This window comes from Camellia sinensis, chromosome 12 (assembly GCF_055761805.1).
Source record: "Camellia sinensis isolate YWXY chromosome 12, ASM5576180v1, whole genome shotgun sequence".
In the NCBI taxonomy this organism is placed as follows: domain Eukaryota; kingdom Viridiplantae; phylum Streptophyta; class Magnoliopsida; order Ericales; family Theaceae; genus Camellia; species Camellia sinensis.
The window spans coordinates 1,382,732-1,405,910 of NC_138972.1; positions in this window are offsets into that span (position 1 = coordinate 1,382,732).

Here is a 23,179-nt window from a genome sequence, read left to right on the forward strand (position 1 = left end):
AGGACCAAGAAGCCCGACGAACGCGCGAAAACATTTAGGGAGGCCGAGCAAGCACCGGTTAGCGCGAACGCAAATAACAAGCGCAACAGGCAACTTTCGAGGGACATACTTTTCGCAACAAGCTTCCACTAGGAAAGCACAGGCAACTCGTTCGAACGTCAAAGCCAACCAAATGGCAATTACCCGAGGGACATGCTTTTCGCAAGGCACCTTCCACTAGGGAAGCGCAGACAACCCGAAGGCGAGTCGAAGACAACCTAAAGGCGATCACCCGAGGGACATGGAGGAATGCACCAGTGGAGTTCGCTGCACAGGCAGGGATCCGTCCAACTCGCACAAACCGAACACAACTCACGCGCCACGACGTACACTGTGCACCAGCCCCCCAAAACGAATCACCCCCCGAAGGACTAAGAAGCCCGACGAACGCGCGAAAACATTTAGAGAGGCCGAGCAAGCACCGGTTAGCGCGAATGCAAGTAACAAGCGCAACAGGCAACTTTCGAGGGACATACTTTTCGCAACAAGCTTCCACTAGGAAAGCATAGGCAACTCGTTCGAACGTCAAAGCCAACCAAATGGCAATTACCCGAGGGACACGCTTTTCGCAAGGCACCTTCCACTAGGGAAGCGCAGGCAACCCGAAGGCGAGTCGAAGACAACCCGAGGGACATGGAGGAATGCACCAGTGGAGTTCGCTGCACAGGCAGGGATCCGTCCAACTCGCACAAACCGAACACAACTCACGCGCCACGACGTACACTGTGCACCAGCCCCCCAAAACGATTCACCCCCCGAAGGACTAAGAAGCCCGACGAACGCGCGAAAACATTTAGAGAGGCCGAGCAAGCACCGGTTAGCGCGAATGCGAATAACAAACGCAACAGGCAACTTTCGAGGGACATACTTTTCGCAACAAGCTTCCACTAGGAAAGCATAGGCAACTCGTTCGAACGTCAAAGCCAACCAAATGGCAATTACCCGAGGGACACGCTTTTCGCAAGGCACCTTCCACTAGGGAAGCGCAAGCAACCCGAAGGCGAGTCGAAGACAACCCGAGGGACATGGAGGAATGCACCAGTGGAGTTCGCTGCACAGGCAGGGATCCGTCCAACTCGCACAAACCGAACACAACTCACGCGCCACGACGTACACTGTGCACCAGCCCCCCAAAACGAATCACCCCCCAAAGGACCAAGAAGCCCGACGAACGCGCAAAAACATTTAGAGAGGCCGAGCAAGCACCGGTTAGCGCGAATGCAAATAACAAACGCAACAGGCAACTTTCGAGGGACATACTTCTCGCAACAAGCTTCCACAAGGAAAGCACAGGCAACTCGTTCGCACGCCAAAGCCAACCAAATGGCAATTTAACCGAGGGACATGCATTTCGCAAGGCAACTTGTACAATTACCCGAGGGACATGGCATGCTTGCCAAGGCCGTGGCTTGGCATGCTTGCCAAGGCCGTGGCATGACATGCTGCTGGCCAAGGCCGGGCATGCCATGCTACTGGACAAGGCCGTGGCAAGGCATGCTGATGGCCGAGGCCGTGGCAAGGCATGCTGATGGCCGAGGCCGTGGCGTGGCATGCCATGCTGCTGGACGAGGCCGTGGCAAGGCATGCTGCTGGCCAAGGCATTGGCATGGCATGCTGCTGCTGACCAAGGCTTGGGCTTGCCATGCTGCTGGCAAAGGCCGCGGCATGGCATGCTGCCGGCAAAGGCCGCGGCATGGCATGCTGCCGGCCAAGGCCGCGGCATGGCATGCTGCCGGCCAAGGCCGCGGCATGCCATGTTGCTGGCCAAGGCCGTGGCATGGCATGCTGCTGGCCAAGGCCGTGGCATGACATGCTGGCCAAGGCCGGGGCATGGCAAGCTGCTGGCCAAGGTCGTGGCATGGCAAGCTGCTGGCCAAGGCCGGGGCATAGCACGCTGCTGGCCATGGCCGTGGCATGACAAGCTTGCCAAGGCCGGGGCATGGCGTGCTGCTGGCCAAGGCTTTGGCATGCCATGTTGCTGGCCAAGGCTGTGGCATGGCATGCTGCTGGCCAAGGCCGTGGCATGGCTTGCTGCTGGCCAAGGCCGTGGCATGACATGCTTGCCAAGGCCAAGGCATGGCATGCTGCTGGCCAAGGCTTTGGCATGCCATGTTGCTGGCCAAGGCTGTGGCATGGCATGCCATGTTGCTGGCCAAGGCTGTGGCATGGCATGCTGCTGGCCAAGGCCGTGGCATGGCATGCTGCTGGCCAAGGCCGTGGCATGGCATGCTGCTGGCCAAGGCCGTGGCATGGCATGCTGCTGGCCAAGGCCGTGGCATGACATGCTTGCCAAGGCCAAGGCATGGCATGCTGCTGGCCAAGGCTTTGGCATGCCATGTTGCTGGCCAAGGCTGTGGCATGGCATGCTGCTGGCCAAGGCTGTGGCATGGCATGCTGCTGGCCAAGACCGTGGCATGGCATGCTGCTGGCCAAGGCCGGGGCATGGCATGCTGCTGGCCAAGGCCGTGGCATGGCATGCTGCTGGCCAAGGCCGTGGCATGGCATGCTGCTGGCCAAGGCCGTGGCATGACATGCTTGCCAAGGCCAAGGCATGGCATGCTGCTGGCCAAGGCTTTGGCATGCCATGTTGCTGGCCAAGGCTTTGGCATGCCATGTTGCTGGCCAAGGCTGTGGCATGGCATGCTGGCCTAGGCCAACGTGCCACCGCCACCGCCGCGGGCCGCCACTCGACGCATCCCGTGCTTGGCTATGTAGTTTCGATGCCACAAGCCAATGCCACAAGCCAAGCGATGGCATGTGCCAAGCGCCCGCCTAGGCATAGGCGTGGCCTGTGGCCTGGCCATGCTGGCCAGCCTTAAGGGAGGTGCCCCCCCCTTATAATAGCCTGTTAAGCCCTTTTCAATCTGGCAGGAGGAAACATCAAGCATGTTCGAGGAGTCATAATGGGGTTTTTTTAAAAAGTAATGGTTTTTTGCCAAAACTTTCAACATGAAAGTTGTATGAAATAATTTAATACACCATAAAAAAAATTATAAAAAAATATTTGGCCACCGGAATATTTTATTTTAATTTATTTCAATTTTAATACTTAAAAAATAATAAAAATTACTAAAAATACTCAAAAAATTCTAGAAAAATTCCAACAATTATAAGATGAGGCACTAGTAATTATAGTAATTTTTTTAATTATTTTTTTATTTTTAATTTATTTTATTATAATTTTTATGAGTAAATAAATAATTAAAAAGCCCGACGAACGTGCAAAAACTCTTAGAGAAACCCAGCAAGCATCAGATAGCTCGAATGCAAATAACAAACGCAACAGGCAACTTCCGAGGGACATACTTTTCCCAACAAGCTTCCACTGGGGAAAGCACTAGCAACGGGTTCGCAAGTCAAAGGCAACCAAACGGCTATTACCCGAGGGACAAGCATTTCGCAGGGCAACATATACGTAATTCAAAGCCAAACCAAATGGCAATTACACGAGGGACAGGATTGCTTGCCAAGGGCGTGGCATGCGATGTTCTAGCCCAAGGCAAAGGCACGCCACGCTGCGGGACAAGGCCGTGGCAAGACATGCGGCTGGCCTTGGCCTTGGCATGGCATGCCGCCGGCTTTGGCTGGGCTGCGTTGGCCTTGCCATGGAATGTTGCTGGCTTCGGATGGGCTGCCTTGGCCTTGGCCTTGGCCGTGGCATGGCATGCTGCTGGCCTTGGCCTTGGCCTTGGCATGGCATGCTAGCGGCTTTGGCTGGGCTGCCTTGGCCGTGGCATGGCATGCTGCTGGCCTTGGCCTTAGCATGGCATGCTGCTGGCTTTGGCTGGGCTGCCTTGGCCGTGGCATGGCATGCTGCTGGCCTTGGCCTTGGCATGGCATGCTGCTGGCTTTGGCTGGGCTGCCTTGGCCGTGGCATGGCATGCTGCTGGCCTAGGCCTTGGCATGGCAAGCTGCTGGCTTTGGCTGGGCTGCCTTGGCCGTGGCATGGCATGCTGCTGGCCTAGGCCCTGGCATGGCACGCTGCTGGCTTTGGCTGGCAGCCTTGGTCGTGGCATGGCATGCTGCTGGCCTTGGCCTTGGCATGGCATGCCGCCGGCTTTGGCTGGGCTGCGTTGGCCGTGGCATGGCATGCTGCTGGCCTTGGCCTTGGCATGGCATGCTGCTGGCTTTGGCTGGCCTGCCTTGGCCGTGGCATGGCATGCTGCTGGCCTAGGCCTTGGCATGGCATGCTGCTGGCTTTGGCTGGCCTGCCTTGGCCGTGGCATGGCATGCTGCTGGCCTAGGCCATGGCATGGCATGCTGCTGGCTTTGGCTGGGCTGCCTTGGCCGTGGCATGGCATGCTGCTGGCCTTGGCCTTGACATGGCATGCTGCTGGCTTTGGCAGGCCTGCCTTGGCCGTGGCATGGCATGCTGCTGGCCTAGGCCTTGGCATGGCATGCTGCTGGCTTTGGCTGGGCTGCCTTGGCCGTGGCATGGCATGCTGCTGGCCTTGGCCTTGGCATGGCATGCTGCTGGCTTTGGCTGGGCTGCCTTGGCCGTGGCATGGCATGCTGCTGGCCTAGGCCTTGGCATGGCATGCTGTTGGCTTTGGCTGGGCTGCCTTGGCCGTGGCATGGCATGCTGCTGGCCTAGGCCTTGGCATGGCATGCTGCTGGCTTTGGCTGGGCTGCCTTGGCCTTGGCATGGCATGTTGCTGGCCTTGGCCTTGGCATGGCATGCTGCTGGCTTTGGCAGGCCTGCCTTGGCCGTGGCATGGCATGCTGCTGGCCTAGGCCTTGGCATGGCATGCTGCTGGCTTTGGCTGGGCTGCCTTGGCCGTGGCATGGCATGCTGCTGGCCTTGGCCTTGGCATGGCATGTTGCTGGCTTTGGCTGGGCTGCCTTGGCCGTGGCATGGCATGCTGCTGGCCTAGGCCTTGGCATGGCATGCTGCTGGCTTTGGCTGGGCTGCCTTGGCCGTGGCATGGCATGCTGCTGGCCTTGGCCTTGGCATGGCATGCTGCTGGCTTTGGCTGGGCTGCCTTGGCCGTGGCATGGCATGCTGCTGGCCTAGGCCTTGGCATGGCATGCTGCTGGCCTTGGCCTTGGCATGGCATGCTGCTGGCTTTGGCTGGGCTGCCTTGGCCGTGGCATGGCATGCTGCTGGCCTAGGCCTTGGCATGGCATGCTGCTGGCTTTGGCTGGGCTGCCTTGGCCGTGGCATGGCATGCTGCTGGCCTTGGCCTTGGCATGGCATGCTGCTGGCTTTGGCTGGCCTGCCTTGGCCGTGGCATGGCATGCTGCTGGCCTAGGCCTTGGCATGGCATGCTGCTGGCTTTGGCTGGGCTGCCTTGGCCGTGGCATGGCATGCTGCTGGCCTTGGCCTTGGCATGGCATGCTGCTGGCTTTGGCTGGGCTGCCTTGGCCGTGGCATGGCATGCTGCTGGCCTAGGCCTTGGCATGGCATGCTGCTGGCCTTGGCCTTGGCATGGCATGCTGCTGGCTTTGGCTGGGCTGCCTTGGCCGTGGCATGGCATGCTGCTGGCCTAGGCCTTGGCATGGCATGCTGCTGGCTTTGGCTGGGCTGCCTTGGCCGTGGCATGGCATGCTGCTGGCCTTGGCCTTGGCATGGCATGCTGCTGGCTTTGGCAGGCCTGCCTTGGCCGTGGCAAGGCATGCTGCTGGCCTAGGCCTTGGCATGGCATGCTGCTGGCTTTGGCTGGGCTGCCTTGGCCGTGGCATGGCATGCTGCTGGCCTTGGCCTTGGCATGGCATGCTGCTGGCTTTGGCTGGGCTGCCTTGGTCGTGGCATGGCATGCTGCTGGCCTAGGCCTTGGCATGGCAAGCTGCTGGCTTTGGCTGGGCTGCCTTGGCCGTGGCATGGCATGCTGCTGGCCTAGGCCTTGGCATGGCACGCTGCTGGCTTTGGCTGGCAGCCTTGGTCGTGGCATGGCATGCTGCTGGCCTTGGCCTTGGCATGGCATGCCGCCGGCTTTGGCTGGGCTGCGTTGGCCGTGGCATGGCATGCTGCTGGCCTTGGCCTTGGCATGGCATGCTGCTGGCTTTGGCTGGCCTGCCTTGGCCGTGGCATGGCATGCTGCTGGCCTAGGCCTTGGCATGGCATGCTGCTGGCTTTGGCTGGCCTGCCTTGGCCGTGGCATGGCATGCTGCTGGCCTAGGCCATGGCATGGCATGCTGCTGGCTTTGGCTGGGCTGCCTTGGCCGTGGCATGGCATGCTGCTGGCCTTGGCCTTGACATGGCATGCTGCTGGCTTTGGCAGGCCTGCCTTGGCCGTGGCATGGCATGCTGCTGGCCTAGGCCTTGGCATGGCATGCTGCTGGCTTTGGCTGGGCTGCCTTGGCCGTGGCATGGCATGCTGCTGGCCTTGGCCTTGGCATGGCATGCTGCTGGCTTTGGCTGGGCTGCCTTGGCCGTGGCATGGCATGCTGCTGGCCTAGGCCTTGGCATGGCATGCTGTTGGCTTTGGCTGGGCTGCCTTGGCCGTGGCATGGCATGCTGCTGGCCTAGGCCTTGGCATGGCATGCTGCTGGCTTTGGCTGGGCTGCCTTGGCCTTGGCATGGCATGTTGCTGGCCTTGGCCTTGGCATGGCATGCTGCTGGCTTTGGCAGGCCTGCCTTGGCCGTGGCATGGCATGCTGCTGGCCTAGGCCTTGGCATGGCATGCTGCTGGCTTTGGCTGGGCTGCCTTGGCCGTGGCATGGCATGCTGCTGGCCTTGGCCTTGGCATGGCATGTTGCTGGCTTTGGCTGGGCTGCCTTGGCCGTGGCATGGCATGCTGCTGGCCTAGGCCTTGGCATGGCATGCTGCTGGCTTTGGCTGGGCTGCCTTGGCCGTGGCATGGCATGCTGCTGGCCTTGGCCTTGGCATGGCATGCTGCTGGCTTTGGCTGGGCTGCCTTGGCCGTGGCATGGCATGCTGCTGGCCTAGGCCTTGGCATGGCATGCTGCTGGCCTTGGCCTTGGCATGGCATGCTGCTGGCTTTGGCTGGGCTGCCTTGGCCGTGGCATGGCATGCTGCTGGCCTAGGCCTTGGCATGGCATGCTGCTGGCTTTGGCTGGGCTGCCTTGGCCGTGGCATGGCATGCTGCTGGCCTTGGCCTTGGCATGGCATGCTGCTGGCTTTGGCTGGCCTGCCTTGGCCGTGGCATGGCATGCTGCTGGCCTAGGCCTTGGCATGGCATGCTGCTGGCTTTGGCTGGGCTGCCTTGGCCGTGGCATGGCATGCTGCTGGCCTTGGCCTTGGCATGGCATGCTGCTGGCTTTGGCTGGGCTGCCTTGGCCGTGGCATGGCATGCTGCTGGCCTAGGCCTTGGCATGGCATGCTGCTGGCCTTGGCCTTGGCATGGCATGCTGCTGGCTTTGGCTGGGCTGCCTTGGCCGTGGCATGGCATGCTGCTGGCCTAGGCCTTGGCATGGCATGCTGCTGGCTTTGGCTGGGCTGCCTTGGCCGTGGCATGGCATGCTGCTGGCCTTGGCCTTGGCATGGCAAGCTGCTGGCTTTGGCTGGGCTGCCTTGGCCGTGGCATGGCATGCTGCTGGCCTTGGCTGGGCTGCCTTGGCCGTGGCATGGCATGCTGCTGGCCTTGGCCTTGGCATGGCATGCTGCTGGCTTTGGCTGGGCTGCCTTGGCCGTGGCATGGCATGCTGCTGGCCTTGGCCTTGCCATGGCATGCTGCTGGCTTTGGCAGGCCTGCCTTGGCCGTGGCATGGCATGCTGCTGGCTTTGGCTGGGCTGCCTTGGCCGTGGCATGGCATGCTGCTGGCCTTGGCCTTGGCATGGCATGCTGCTGGCTTTGGCTGGGCTGCCTTGGCCGTGGCATGGCATGCTGCTGGCCTAGGCCTTGGCATGGCATGCTGCTGGCTTTGGCTGGGCTGCCTTGGCCGTGGCATGGCATGCTGCTGGCCTAGGCCTTGGCATGGCATGCTGCTGGCTTTGGCTGGGCTGCCTTGGCCGTGGCATGGCATGGTGCTGGCCTTGGCCTTGGCATGGCATGCTGCTGGCTTTGGCAGGCCTGCCTTGGCCGTGGCATGGCATGCTGCTGGCCTAGGCCTTGGCATGGCATGCTGCTGGCGTTGGCTGGGCTGTCTTGGCCGTGGCATGGCATGCTGCTGGCCTTGGCCTTGGCATGGCATGTTGCTGGCTTTGGCTGGGCTGCCTTGGCCGTGGCATGGCATGCTGCTGGCCTAGGCCTTGGCATGGCATGCTGCTGGCTTTGGCTGGGCTGCCTTGGCCGTGGCATGGCATGCTGCTGGCCTAGGCCTTGGCATGGCATGCTGCTGGCTTTGGCTGGGCTGCCTTGGCCGTGGCATGGCATGCTGCTGGCCTTGGCCTTGGCATGGCATGCTGCTGGCTTTGGCAGGCCTGCCTTGGCCGTGGCATGGCATGCTGCTGGCCAAGGCCTTGGCCTGGCATGCTGCTAGCTTTGGCTGGGCTGCCTTGGCCGTGGCATGGCATGCTGCTGGCCTTGGCCTTGGCATGGCATGCTGCTGGCTTTGGCTGGCCTGCCTTGGCCGTGGCATGGCATGCTGCTGGCCTAGGCCTTGGCATGGCATGCTGCTGGCTTTGCCTGGGCTGCCTTGGCCGTGGCATGGCATGCTGCTGGCCTTGGCCTTGGCATGGCATGCTGCTGGCTTTGGCTGGCCTGCCTTGGCCGTGGCATGGCATTCAGCTGGCCTTGGCCTTGGCATGGCATGCTGCTGGCTTTGGCTGGGCTGCCTTGGCCGTGGCATGGCATGCTGCTGGCCTAGGCCTTGGCATGGCATGCTGCTGGCTTTGGCTGGGCTGCCTTGGCCGTGGCATGGCATGCTGCTGGCCTTGGCCTTGGCATGGCATGCTGCTGGCTTTGGCAGGCCTGCCTTGGCCGTGGCATGGCATGCTGCTGGCCTAGGCCTTGGCATGGCATGCTGCTGGCTTTGGCTGGGCTGCCTTGGCCGTGGCATGGCATGCTGCTGGCCTTGGCCTTAGCATGGCATGCTGCTGGCTTTGGCTGGGCTGCCTTGGCCGTGGCATGGCATGCTGCTGGCCTTGGCCTTGGCATGGCATGCTGCTGGCTTTGGCTGGGCTACCTTGGCCGTGGCATGGCATGCTGCTGGCCTTGGCCTTGGCATGGCAAGCTGCTGGCTTTGGCTGGGCTGCCTTGGCCGTGCAATGGCATGCTGCTGGCCTTGGCTGGGCTGCCTTGGCCGTGGCATGGCATGCTGCTGGCCTTGGCCTTGGCATGGCATGCTGCTGGCTTTGGCTGGGCTGCCTTGGCCGTGGCATGGCATGCTGCTGGCCTTGGCCTTGGCATGGCATGCTGCTGGCTTTGGCTGGGCTGCCTTGGCCGTGGCATGGCATGCTGCTGGCCTTGGCCTTGGCATGGCATGCTGCTGGCTTTGGCTGGGCTGCCTTGGCCGTGGCATGGCATGCTGCTGGCCTTGGCCTTGGCATGGCATGCTGCTGGCTTTGGCAGGCCTGCCTTGGCCGTGGCAAGGCATGCTGCTGGCCTAGGCCTTGGCATGGCATGCTGTTGGCTTTGGCTGGGCTGCCTTGGCCGTGGCATGGCATGCTGCTGGCCTTGGCCTTGGCATGGCATGCTGCAGGCTTTGGCTGGCCTGCCTTGGCCGTGGCATGGCATGCTGCTGGCCTAGGCCTTCGCATGGCATGCTGCTGGCTTTGGCTGGGCTGCCTTGGCCGTGGCATGGCATGCTGCTGGCCTAGGCCTTGGCATGGCATGCTGCTGGCTTTGGCTGGGCTGCCTTGGCCGTGGCATGGCATGCTGCTGGCCTTGGCCTTGGCATGGCATGCTGCTGGCTTTGGCAGGCCTGCCTTGGCCGTGGCATGGCATGCTGCTGGCCTAGGCCTTGGCATGGCATGCTGCTGGCTTTGGCTGGGCTGCCTTGGCCGTGGCATGGCATGGTGCTGGCCTAGGCCTTGGCATGGCATGCTGCTGGCTTTGGCTGGGCTGCCTTGGCCGTGGCATGGCATACTGCTGGCCTTGGCCTTGGCATGGCATGCTGCTGGCTTTGGCAGGCCTGCCTTGGCCGTGGCAAGGCATGCTGCTGGCCTAGGCCTTGGCATGGCATGCTGCTGGCTTTGGCTGGGCTGCCTTGGCCGTGGCATGGCATGCTGCTGTCCTTGGCCTTGGCATGGCATGCTGCTGGCTTTGGCTGGGCTGCCTTGGCCGTGGCATGGCATGCTGCTGGCCTAGGCCTTGGCATGGCATGCTGCTGGCTTTGGCTGGGCTGCCTTGGCCGTGGCATGGCATGCTGCTGGCCTAGGCCTTGGCATGGCATGCTGCTGGCTTTGGCTGGGCTGCCTTGGCCGTGGCATGGCATGCTGCTGGCCTTGGCCTTGGCATGGCATGCTGCTGGCTTTGGCAGGCCTGCCTTGGCCGTGGCAAGGCATGCTGCTGGCCTAGGCCTTGGCATGGCATGCTGCTGGCTTTGGCTGGGCTGCCTTGGCCGTGGCATGGCATGCTGCTGGCCTTGGCCTTGGCATGGCATGCTGCTGGCTTTGGCTGGGCTGCCTTGGCCGTGGCATGGCATGCTGCTGGCCTTGGCCTTGGCATGGCATGCTGCTGGCTTTGGCTGGGCTGCCTTGGCCGTGGCATGGCATGCTGCTGGCCTTGGCCTTGGCATGGCAAGCTGCTGGCTTTGGCTGGGCTGCCTTGGCCGTGGCATGGCATGCTGCTGGCCTTGGCTGGGCTGCCTTGGCCGTGGCATGGCATGCTGCTGGCCTTGGCCTTGGCATGGCATGCTGCTGGCTTTGGCTGGGCTGCCTTGGCCGTGGCATGGCATGCTGCTGGCCTTGGCCTTGGCATGGCATGCTGCTGGCTTTGGCTGGCCTGCCTTGGCCGTGGCATGGCATGCTGCTGGCCTAGGCCTTGGCATGGCATGCTGCTGGCTTTGCCTGGGCTGCCTTGGCCGTGGCATGGCATGCTGCTGGCCTTGGCCTTGGCATGGCATGCTGCTGGCTTTGGCTGGCCTGCCTTGGCCGTGGCATGGCATTCTGCTGGCCTTGGCCTTGGCATGGCATGCTGCTGGCTTTGGCTGGGCTGCCTTGGCCGTGGCATGGCATGCTGCTGGCCTAGGCCTTGGCATGGCATGCTGCTGGCTTTGGCTGGGCTGCCTTGGCCGTGGCATGGCATGCTGCTGGCCTAGGCCTTGGCATGGCATGCTGCTGGCTTTGGCTGGGCTGCCTTGGCCGTGGCATGGCATGCTGCTGGCCTTGGCCTTGGCATGGCATGCTGCTGGCTTTGGCAGGCCTGCCTTGGCCGTGGCATGGCATGCTGCTGGCCAAGGCCTTGGCCTGGCATGCTGCTGGCTTTGGCTGGGCTGCCTTGGCCGTGGCATGGCATGCTGCTGGCCTTGGCCTTGGCATGGCATGCTGCTGGCTTTGGCTGGCCTGCCTTGGCCGTGGCATGGCATGCTGCTGGCCTAGGCCTTGGCATGGCATGCTGCTGGCTTTGCCTGGGCTGCCTTGGCCGTGGCATGGCATGCTGCTGGCCTTGGCCTTGGCATGGCATGCTGCTGGCTTTGGCTGGCCTGCCTTGGCCGTGGCATGGCATTCTGCTGGCCTTGGCCTTGGCATGGCATGCTGCTGGCTTTGGCTGGGCTGCCTTGGCCGTGGCATGGCATGCTGCTGGCCTAGGCCTTGGCATGGCATGCTGCTGGCTTTGGCTGGGCTGCCTTGGCCGTGGCATGGCATGCTGCTGGCCTTGGCCTTGGCATGGCATGCTGCTGGCTTTGGCAGGCCTGCCTTGGCCGTGGCATGGCATGCTGCTGGCCTAGGCCTTGGCATGGCATGCTGCTGGCTTTGGCTGGGCTGCCTTGGCCGTGGCATGGCATGCTGCTGGCCTAGGCCTTGGCATGGCATGCTGCTGGCCTAGGCCTTGGCATGGCATGCTGCTGGCTTTGGCTGGGCTGCCTTGGCCGTGGCATGGCATGCTGCTGGCCTTGGCCTTGGCATGGCATGCTGCTGGCTTTGGCAGGCCTGCCTTGGCCGTGGCAAGGCATGCTGCTGGCCTAGGCCTTGGCATGGCATGCTGCTGGCTTTGGCTGGGCTGCCTTGGCCGTGGCATGGCATGCTGCTGGCCTTGGCCTTGGCATGGCATGCTGCTGGCTTTGGCTGGGCTGCCTTGGCCGTGGCATGGCATGCTGCTGGCCTAGGCCTTGGCATGGCAAGCTGCTGGCTTTGGCTGGGCTGCCTTGGCCGTGGCATGGCATGCTGCTGGCCTAGGCCTTGGCATGGCATGCTGCTGGCTTTGGCTGGGCTGCCTTGGCCGTGGCATGGCATGCTGCTGGCCTTGGCCTTGGCATGGCATGCTGCTGGCTTTGGCAGGCCTGCCTTGGCCGTGGCAAGGCATGCTGCTGGCCTAGGCCTTGGCATGGCATGCTGCTGGCTTTGGCTGGGATGCCTTGGCCGTGGCATGGCATGCTGCTGGCCTTGGCCTTGGCATGGCATGCTGCTGGCTTTGGCTGGGCTGCCTTAGCCGTGGCATGGCATGCTGCTGGCCTTGGCCTTGGCATGGCATGCTGCTGGCTTTGGCTGGGCTGCCTTGGCCGTGGCATGGCATGCTGCTGGCCTTGGCCTTGGCATGGCAAGCTGCTGGCTTTGGCTGGGCTGCCTTGGCCGTGGCATGGCATGCTGCTGGCCTTGGCTGGGCTGCCTTGGCCGTGGCATGGCATGCTGCTGGCCTTGGCCTTGGCATGGCATGCTGCTGGCTTTGGCTGGGCTGCCTTGGCCGTGGCATGGCATGCTGCTGGCCTTGGCCTTGGCATGGCATGCTGCTGGCTTTGGCTGGCCTGCCTTGGCCGTGGCATGGCATGCTGCTGGCCTAGGCCTTGGCATGGCATGCTGCTGGCTTTGCCTGGGCTGCCTTGGCCGTGGCATGGCATGCTGCTGGCCTTGGCCTTGGCATGGCATGCTGCTGGCTTTGGCTGGCCTGCCTTGGCCGTGGCATGGCACTCTGCTGGCCTTGGCCTTGGCATGGCATGCTGCTGGCTTTGGCTGGGCTGCCTTGGCCGTGGCATGGCATGCTGCTGGCCTAGGCCTTGGCATGGCATGCTGCTGGCTTTGGCTGGGCTGCCTTGGCCGTGGCATGGCATGCTGCTGGCCTAGGCCTTGGCATGGCATGCTGCTGGCTTTGGCTGGGCTGCCTTGGCCGTGGCATGGCATGCTGCTGGCCTTGGCCTTGGCGTGGCATGCTGCTGGCTTTGGCAGGCCTGCCTTGGCCGTGGCATGGCATGCTGCTGGCCAAGGCCTTGGCCTGGCATGCTGCTGGCTTTGGCTGGGCTGCCTTGGCCGTGGCATGGCATGCTGCTGGCCTTGGCCTTGGCATGGCATGCTGCTGGCTTTGGCTGGCCTGCCTTGGCCGTGGCATGGCATGCTGCTGGCCTAGGCCTTGGCATGGCATGCTGCTGGCTTTGCCTGGGCCGCCTTGGCCGTGGCATGGCATGCTGCTGGCCTTGGCCTTGGCATGGCATGCTGCTGGCTTTGGCTGGCCTGCCTTGGCCGTGGCATGGCATTCTGCTGGCCTTGGCCTTGGCATGGCATGCTGCTGGCTTTGGCTGGGCTGCCTTGGCCGTGGCATGGCATGCTGCTGGCCTAGGCCTTGGCATGGCATGCTGCTGGCTTTGGCTGGGCTGCCTTGGCCGTGGCATGGCATGCTGCTGGCTTTGGCTGGGCTGCCTTGGCCGTGGCATGGCATGCTGCTGGCCTTGGCCTTGGCATGGCATGCTGCTGGCTTTGGCAGGCCTGCCTTGGCCGTGGCATGGCATGCTGCTGGCCTAGGCCTTGGCATGGCATGCTGCTGGCTTTGGCTGGGCTGCCTTGGCCGTGGCATGGCATGCTGCTGGCCTAGGCCTTGGCATGGCATGCTGCTGGCTTTGGCTGGGCTGCCTTGGCCGTGGCATGGCATGCTGCTGGCCTTGGCCTTGGCATGGCATGCTGCTGGCTTTGGCAGGCCTGCCTTGGCCGTGGCAAGGCATGCTGCTGGCCTAGGCCTTGGCATGGCATGCTGCTGGCTTTGGCTGGGCTGCCTTGGCCGTGGCATGGCATGCTGCTGGCATTGGCCTTGGCATGGGATGCTGCTGGCTTTGGCTGGGCTGCCTTGGCCGTGGCATGGCATGCTGCTGGCGTTGGCCTTGGCATGGCATGCTGCTGGCTTTGGCTGGGCTGCCTTGGCCGTGGCATGGCATGCTGCTGGCCTTGGCCTTGGCATGGCAAGCTGCTGGCTTTGGCTGGGCTGCCTTGGCCGTGGCATGGCATGCTGCTGGCCTTGGCTGGGCTGCCTTGGCCGTGGCATGGCATGCTGCTGGCCTTGGCCTTGGCATGGCATGCTGCTGGCTTTGGCTGGGCTGCCTTGGCCGTGGCATGGCATGCTGCTGGCCTTGGCCTTGGCATGGCAAGCTGCTGGCTTTGGCTGGGCTGCCTTGGCCGTGGCATGGCATGCTGCTGGCCTTGGCTGGGCTGCCTTGGCCGTGGCATGGCATGCTGCTGGCCTTGGCCTTGGCATGGCATGCTGCTGGCTTTGGCTGGGCTGCCTTGGCCGTGGCATGGCATGCTGCTGGCCTTGGCCTTGGCATGGCATGCTGCTGGCTTTGGCTGGGCTGCCTTGGCCGTGGCATGGCATGCTGCTGGCCTTGGCCTTGGCATGGCATGCTGCTGGCTTTGGCTGGGCTGCCTTGGCCGTGGCATGGCATGCTGCTGGCCTTGGCCTTGGCATGGCATGCTGCTGGCTTTGGCAGGCCTGCCTTGGCCGTGGCATGGCATGCTGCTGGCCTAGGCCTTGGCATGGCATGCTGCTGGCTTTGGCTGGGCTGCCTTGGCCGTGGCATGGCATGCTGCTGGCCTTGGCCTTGGCATGGCATGCTGCAGGCTTTGGCTGGCCTGCCTTGGCCGTGGCATGGCATGCTGCTGGCCTAGGCCTTCGCATGGCATGCTGCTGGCTTTGGCTGGGCTGCCTTGGCCGTGGCATGGCATGCTGCTGGCCTAGGCCTTGGCATGGCATGCTGCTGGCTTTGGCTGGGCTGCCTTGGCCGTGGCATGGCATGCTGCTGGCCTTGGCCTTGGCATGGCATGCTGCTGGCTTTGGCAGGCCTGCCTTGGCCGTGGCATGGCATGCTGCTGGCCTAGGCCTTGGCATGGCATGCTGCTGGCTTTGGCTGGGCTGCCTTGGCCGTGGCATGGCATGCTGCTGGCCTAGGCCTTGGCATGGCATGCTGCTGGCTTTGGCTGGGCTGCCTTGGCCGTGGCATGGCATGCTGCTGGCCTTGGCCTTGGCATGGCATGCTGCTGGCTTTGGCAGGCTTGCCTTGGCCGTGGCAAGGCATGCTGCTGGCCTAGGCCTTGGCATGGCATGCTGCTGGCTTTGGCTGGGCTGCCTTGGCCGTGGCATGGCATGCTGCGGGCCTTGGCCTTGGCATGGCATGCTGCTGGCTTTGGCTGGGCTGCCTTGGCCGTGGCATGGCATGCTGCTGGCCTTGGCCTTGGCATGGCATGCTGCTGGCTTTGGCTGGGCTGCCTTGGCCGTGGCATGGCATGCTGCTGGCCTTGGCCTTGGCATGGCAAGCTGCTGGCTTTGGCTGGGCTGCCTTGGCCGTGGCATGGCATGCTGCTGGCCTTGGCTGGGCTGCCTTGGCCGTGGCATGGCATGCTGCTGGCCTTGGCCTTGGCATGGCATGCTGCTGGCTTTGGCTGGGCTGCCTTGGCCGTGGCATGGCATGCTGCTGGCCTTGGCCTTGGCATGGCATGCTGCTGGCTTTGGCTGGGCTGCCTTGGCCGTGGCATGGCATGCTGCTGGCCTTGGCCTTGGCATGGCATGCTGCTGGCTTTGGCTGGGCTGCCTTGGCCGTGGCATGGCATGCTGCTGGCCTTGGCCTTGGCATGGCATGCTGCTGGCTTTGGCAGGCCTGCCTTGGCCGTGGCATGGCATGCTGCTGGCCTAGGCCTTGGCATGGCATGCTGCTGGCTTTGGCTGGGCTGCCTTGGCCGTGGCATGGCATGCTGCTGGCCTTGGCCTTGGCATGGCATGCTGCAGGCTTTGGCTGGCCTGCCTTGGCCGTGGCATGGCATGCTGCTGGCCTAGGCCTTCGCATGGCATGCTGCTGGCTTTGGCTGGGCTGCCTTGGCCGTGGCATGGCATGCTGCTGGCCTAGGCCTTGGCATGGCATGCTGCTGGCTTTGGCTGGGCTGCCTTGGCCGTGGCATGGCATGCTGCTGGCCTTGGCCTTGGCATGGCATGCTGCTGGCTTTGGCAGGCCTGCCTTGGCCGTGGCATGGCATGCTGCTGGCCTAGGCCTTGGCATGGCATGCTGCTGGCTTTGGCTGGGCTGCCTTGGCCGTGGCATGGCATGCTGCTGGCCTAGGCCTTGGCATGGCATGCTGCTGGCTTTGGCTGGGCTGCCTTGGCCGTGGCATGGCATGCTGCTGGCCTTGGCCTTGGCATGGCATGCTGCTGGCTTTGGCAGGCTTGCCTTGGCCGTGGCAAGGCATGCTGCTGGCCTAGGCCTTGGCATGGCATGCTGCTGGCTTTGGCTGGGCTGCCTTGGCCGTGGCATGGCATGCTGCTGGCCTTGGCCTTGGCATGGCATGCTGCTGGCTTTGGCTGGGCTGCCTTGGCCGTGGCATGGCATGCTGCTGGCCTTGGCCTTGGCATGGCATGCTGCTGGCTTTGGCTGGGCTGCCTTGGCCGTGGCATGGCATGCTGCTGGCCTTGGCCTTGGCATGGCAAGCTGCTGGCTTTGGCTGGGCTGCCTTGGCCGTGGCATGGCATGCTGCTGGCCTTGGCTGGGCTGCCTTGGCCGTGGCATGGCATGCTGCTGGCCTTGGCCTTGGCATGGCATGCTGCTGGCTTTGGCTGGGCTGCCTTGGCCGTGGCATGGCATGCTGCTGGCCTTGGCCTTGGCATGGCAAGCTGCTGGCTTTGGCTGGGCTGCCTTGGCCGTGGCATGGCATGCTGCTGGCCTTGGCTGGGCTGCCTTGGCCGTGGCATGGCATGCTGCTGGCCTTGGCCTTGGCATGGCATGCTGCTGGCTTTGGCTGGGCTGCCTTGGCCGTGGCATGGCATGCTGCTGGCCTTGGCCTTGGCATGGCAAGCTGCTGGCTTTGGCTGGGCTGCCTTGGCCGTGGCATGGCATGCTGCTGGCCTTGGCCTTGGCATGGCATGCTGCTGGCTTTGGCTGGCCTGCCTTGGCCGTGGCATGCCATGCTGCTGGCCTAGGCCTTGGCATGGCATGCTGCTGGCTTTGGCTGGGCTGCCTTGGCCGTGGCATGGCATGCTGCTGGCCTTGGCCTTGGCATGGCATGCTGCTGGCTTTGGGAGGCCTGCCTTGGCCGTGGCAAGGCATGCTGCTGGCCTAGGCCTTGGCATGGCATGCTGCTGGCTTTGGCTGGGCTGCCTTGGCCGTGGCATGGCATGCTGCTGGCCTTGGCCTTGGCATGGCATGCTGCTGGCTTTGGCTGGGCTGCCTTGGCCGTGGCATGGCATGCTGCTGGCCTTGGCCTTGGCATGGCAAGCTGCTGGCTTTGGCTGGGCTGCCTTGGCCGTGGCATGGCATGCTGCTGGCCTTGGCTGGGCTGCCTTGGCCGTGGCATGGCATGCTGCTGGCCTTGGCCTTGGCATGGCATGCTGCTGGCTTTGGCTGGGCTGCCTTGGCCGTGGCATGGCATGCTGCTGGCCTTGGCCTTGGCATGGCAAGCTGCTGGCTTTGGCTGGGCTGCCTTGGCCGTGGCATGGCATGCTGCTGGCCTTGGCTGGGCTGCCTTGGCCGTGGCATGGCATGCTGCTGGCCTTGGCCTTGGCATGGCATGCTGCTGGCTTTGGCTGGGCTGCCTTGGCCGTGGCATGGCATGCTGCTGGCCTTGGCCTTGGCATGGCAAGCTGCTGGCTTTGGCTGGGCTGCCTTGGCCGTGGCATGGCATGCTGCTGGCCTTGGCCTTGGCATGGCATGCTGCTGGCTTTGGCTGGCCTGCCTTGGCCGTGGCATGCCATGCTGCTGGCCTAGGCCTTGGCATGGCATGCTGCTGGCTTTGGCTGGGCTGCCTTGGCCGTGGCATGGCATGCTGCTGGCCTAGGCCTTGGCATGGCATGCTGCTGGCTTTGGCTGGGCTGCCTTGGCCGTGGCATGGCATGCTGCTGGCCTTGGCCTTGGCATGGCATGCTGCTGGCTTTGGCAGGCCTGCCTTGGCCGTGGCATGGCATGCTGCTGGCCTAGGCCTTGGCATGGCATGCTGCTGGCTTTGGCTGGGCTGCCTTGGCCGTGGCATGGCATGCTGCTGGCCTAGGCCTTGGCATGGCATGCTGCTGGCTTTGGCTGGGCTGCCTTGGCCGTGGCATGGCATGCTGCTGGCCTTGGCCTTGGCATGGCATGCTGCTGGCTTTGGCAGGCCTGCCTTGGCCGTGGCAAGGCATGCTGCTGGCCTAGGCCTTGGCATGGCATGCTGCTGGCTTTGGCTGGGCTGCGTTGGCCGTGGCATGGCATGCTGCTGGCCTTGGCCTTGGCATGGCATGCTGCTGGCTTTGGCTGGGCTGCCTTGGCCGTGGCATGGCATGCTGCTGGCCTTGGCCTTGGCATGGCAAGCTGCTGGCTTTGGCTGGGCTGCCTTGGCCGTGGCATGGCATGCTGCTGGCCTTGGCTGGGCTGCCTTGGCCGTGGCATGGCATGCTGCTGGCCTTGGCCTTGGCATGGCATGCTGCTGGCTTTGGCTGGGCTGCCTTGGCCGTGGCATGGCATGCTGCTGGCCTTGGCCTTGGCATGGCAAGCTGCTGGCTTTGGCTGGGCTGCCTTGGCCGTGGCATGGCATGCTGCTGGCCTTGGCCTTGGCATGGCATGCTGCTGGCTTTGGCAGGCCTGCCTTGGCCGTGGCAAGGCATGCTGCTGGCCTAGGCCTTGGCATGGCATGCTGCTGGCTTTGGCTGGGCTGCCTTGGCCGTGGCATGGCATGCTGCTGGCCTTGGCCTTGGCATGGCATGCTGCTGGCTTTGGCTGGGCTGCCTTGGCCGTGGCATGGCATGCTGCTGGCCTTGGCCTTGGCATGGCATGCTGCTGGCTTTGGCTGGGCTGCCTTGGCCGTGGCATGGCATGCTGCTGGCCTTGGCCTTGGCATGGCAAGCTGCTGGCTTTGGCTGGGCTGCCTTGGCCGTGGCATGGCATGCTGCTGGCCTTGGCTGGGATGCCTTGGCCGTGGCATGGCATGCTGCTGGCCTTGGCCTTGGCATGGCATGCTGCTGGCTTTGGCTGGGCTGCCTTGGCCGTGGCATGGCATGCTGCTGGCCTTGGCCTTGGCATGGCAAGCTGCTGGCTTTGGCTGGGCTGCCTTGGCCGTGGCATGGCATGCTGCTGGCCTTGGCCTTGGCATGGCATGCTGCTGGCTTTGGCAGGCCTGCCTTGGCCGTGGCAAGGCATGCTGCTGGCCTAGGCCGTGGCATGGCATGCTGCTGGCTTTGGCTGGGCTGCCTTGGCCGTGGCATGGCATGCTGCTGGCCTTCGCCTTGGCATGGCATGCTGCTGGCTTTGGCTGGGCTGCCTTGGCCGTGGCATGGCATGCTGCTGGCCTTGGCCTTGGCATGGCATGCTGCTGGCTTTGGCTGGGCTGCCTTGGCCGTGGCATGGCATGCTGCTGGCCTTGGCCTTGGCATGGCAAGCTGCTGGCTTTGGCTGGGCTGCCTTGGCCGTGGCATGGCATGCTGCTGGCCTTGGCTGGGCTGCCTTGGCCGTGGCATGGCATGCTGCTGGCCTTGGCCTTGGCATGGCATGCTGCTGGCTTTGGCTGGGCTGCCTTGGCCGTGGCATGGCATGCTGCTGGCCTTGGCCTTGGCATGGCAAGCTGCTGGCTTTGGCTGGGCTGCCTTGGCCGTGGCATGGCATGCTGCTGGCCTTGGCCTTGGCATGGCATGCTGCTGGCTTTGGCAGGCCTGCCTTGGCCGTGGCAAGGCATGCTGCTGGCCTAGGCCTTGGCATGGCATGCTGCTGGCTTTGGCTGGGCTGCCTTGGCCGTGGCATGGCATGCTGCTGGCCTTGGCCTTGGCATGGCATGCTGCTGGCTTTGGCTGGGCTGCCTTGGCCGTGGCATGGCATGCTGCTGGCCTTGGCCTTGGCATGGCATGCTGCTGGCTTTGGCTGGGCTGCCTTGGCCGTGGCATGGCATGCTGCTGGCCTTGGCCTTGGCATGGCAAGCTGCTGGCTTTGGCTGGGCTGCCTTGGCCGTGGCATGGCATGCTGCTGGCCTTGGCTGGGCTGCCTTGGCCGTGGCATGGCATGCTGCTGGCCTTGGCCTTGGCATGGCATGCTGCTGGCTTTGGCTGGGCTGCCTTGGCCGTGGCATGGCATGCTGCTGGCCTTGGCCTTGGCATGGCAAGCTGCTGGCTGTGGCTGGGCTGCCTTGGCCGTGGCATGGCATGCTGCTGGCCTTGGCCTTGGCATGGCATGCTGCTGGCTTTGGCTGGCCTGCCTTGGCCGTGGCATGCCATGCTGCTGGCCATGGCCTTGGGGCTGGGCTGCCTTGGCTGCGGTTCTTATCACTAGACGTGCGTTGCGTGCGAAGGCGTGCAAAGGCGTGCGCGACCATGCGCGCAACACGCGCACCGTGGTCAAAAGACCACGCGCGCGGTATTCGCACAGGCCACGCTGCCCACGCCGCTGGCATGCCAGGCCAGGCTGCCCTGGCCGGCTGCATGCCAGGCCGCCCAGGCCGTGCGCATGCCATGCCGTGCTGCCCAGGCCAGCTGCATGCCAGGCCGCCCAGGCCGTGCGCATGCCATGCCGTGCTGCCCACGCCGCGGGCATGCCAGGCCGGCTGCATGCCAGGCCGCCCAGGCCGTGCGCATGCCATGCCGTGCTGCCCACGCCGCGGGCATGCCAGGCCGGCTGCATGCCAGGCCGCCCAGGCCGTGCGCATGCCATGCCGTGCTGCCCATGCCGCGCGCATGCCAGGCCGCCCACGCCCGCGCGGATGCCACGCCATGCTGCCCAAGGCCGCGCCCAGGCCGCGCAAGGCCGCGGCCAGGCCGCCCAAGGCCGCGCCCAGGCCGCCCAAGGCCGCGCCCAGGCCGCGCAAGGCCGCGCCCAGGCCGCCCAAGGCCGCGCCCAGGCCGCGCAAGGCCGCCCAAGGCCGCGGTCCAGGCCGCCCAAGGCCGCGGCCGAGCCGCCCCAGGCCGCAGCCCAGGCCGCGGTCGAGCCGCAGTGCATGTAACCCAAGGCCGCAGCCCAGGCCGCGCCCAACATGGGGCGTACCTGCCACTGCCTTGCCCTGGGCAAGGGAGGTGCCCCCCCCTTATAATAGCCTGTTAAGCCCTTTTCAGTCTGGCAGGAGGAAACATCAAGCATGTTCGAGGAGTCATAATGGGGTTTTTTTAAAAAGTAATGGTTTTTTGCCAAAACTTTCAACATGAAAGTTGTAGGAAATAATTTAATACACCATAAAAAAAATTAAAAAAAATATTTTTTTACCGAAAATATTTTATTTTAATTTATTTCGATATTAATACTTAAAAAATAATAAAAATTAATAAAAATGGTCAAAAAATTATGGAAAAATTCCCATAATTAAAGGATGATTCACTAGTAATTATAGAAATTATTAAATTATTTTTTTCATTTTTTTTATTTTATTTTGATTTTTTTATGCCAAATAAGGGCTTTAAAAATTCGAAAAGCTCCAGAAAAATTGCAAAAAAATAGGGAATGACATTTAAAATTGATTGTAGTGCATTTTTAATTGTGTTGCACGGTTTGGGTAAGATTATAAAAGAATCATGTTCAAAAAGATCGATCGAGGCGGTGGCATGCCATGGCCTTGGCCTTGGCCATGCCTTGCACAGGGACTTGGCCTTGCCCACTGCCTTGGCCTTGGCCTTGGCCTTGGCTTTGGCCTTGGCCTTGGCCTTGGCATGGCATGGCATGCTCGCCGAGGCCGTGGCATGCCTTGCTGCTAGCCAAGGCCGTGGCGTGGCATGCTCGCCCAGCCCGTGGCATGCCATGCTCGCCCAGCCCGTGGCACGCCATGTTGGCCCAAGGCATTGGCATGGCATGCCGGCCAAGGCATGCTGGCCAACGTTGCACAAGGCGGTGCCAAGGCATGGCATGCTGACCAAGACCGTGCCATGGCATGCTGGGCGAGGCCGGGGCATGGCATGCTGGCCGAGGCCGTGGCTTGCCATGCCGCCACGGCCGTGGCATGCCGGGCAACGGACCGGCATGGCCCAGCCCGTGGCACGCCATGTTGGCCCAAGGCATTGGCATGGCATGCCGGCCAAGGCATGCTGGCCAACGCTGCGGCACGGCGTGCTGGACAAGGCGGTGCCATGGCATGGCATGCTGACCGAGGCCGTGGCATGGCATGTTGGGCGACGCCGTAGCAAGGCATGCGGGCCGAGGCCGTGGCATGGCATGTTTGCAACGCCGTGGCAAGACATGCGGGCCGTGGCATGGCATGGCATGCGGGCCGAGGCCGTGGCACGACATGTTGGCCAAGGCTAAGGCATGGCACGCCGGGCAACGCGGTGGCATGGCATGCCGGGCAACGCGGTGGCAAGGCATGCGGGCCGGGGCCGTGGCATGGCATGTTGGGCGACGCCGTAGCAAGGCATACGGTCCGAGGCCGTGGCATGTCATGCGGGCCGAGGCCGTGGCATGGCATGCGGGCCGAGGCCGTGGCATGGCATGTTGGGCGACGCCGTAGCAAGGCATGCGGGCCGAGGCCGTGGCATGTCATGCGAGCCGAGGCCGTGGCATGGCATGCGGGCCGAGGCCGTGGCATGGCAAGTTGGGCGACGTCGTGGCAAGGCATGCGGGCCGAGGCCGTGGCATGTCATGCGGGCCGAGGCCGTGGCTTGGCATGCGGGCCGAGGCCGTGGCATGGAATGTTGGGCGACGCCGTAGCAAGGCATGCGGGCCGAGGCCGTGGCATGTCATGCGGGCCGAGGCCGTGGCATGGCATGCGGGCCGAGGCCGTGTCATGGCAAGTTTGGCCCAGGCCGTGGCTCGACATGTTGGCCAAGGCTAAGGCATGGCACGCCGGTCAACGCGGTGGCATGGCATGCTGGGCAACGCGGTGGCAAGGCATGCGGGCCGAGGCCGTGGCATGGCATGTTGGGCAACGCCGTAGCAAGGCATGCGGGCCGAGGCCGTGGCATGGCATGCGGGCCGTGGCCGTGGCATGGCATGTTGGGCGACGCCGTGGCATGGCATGCGGGCC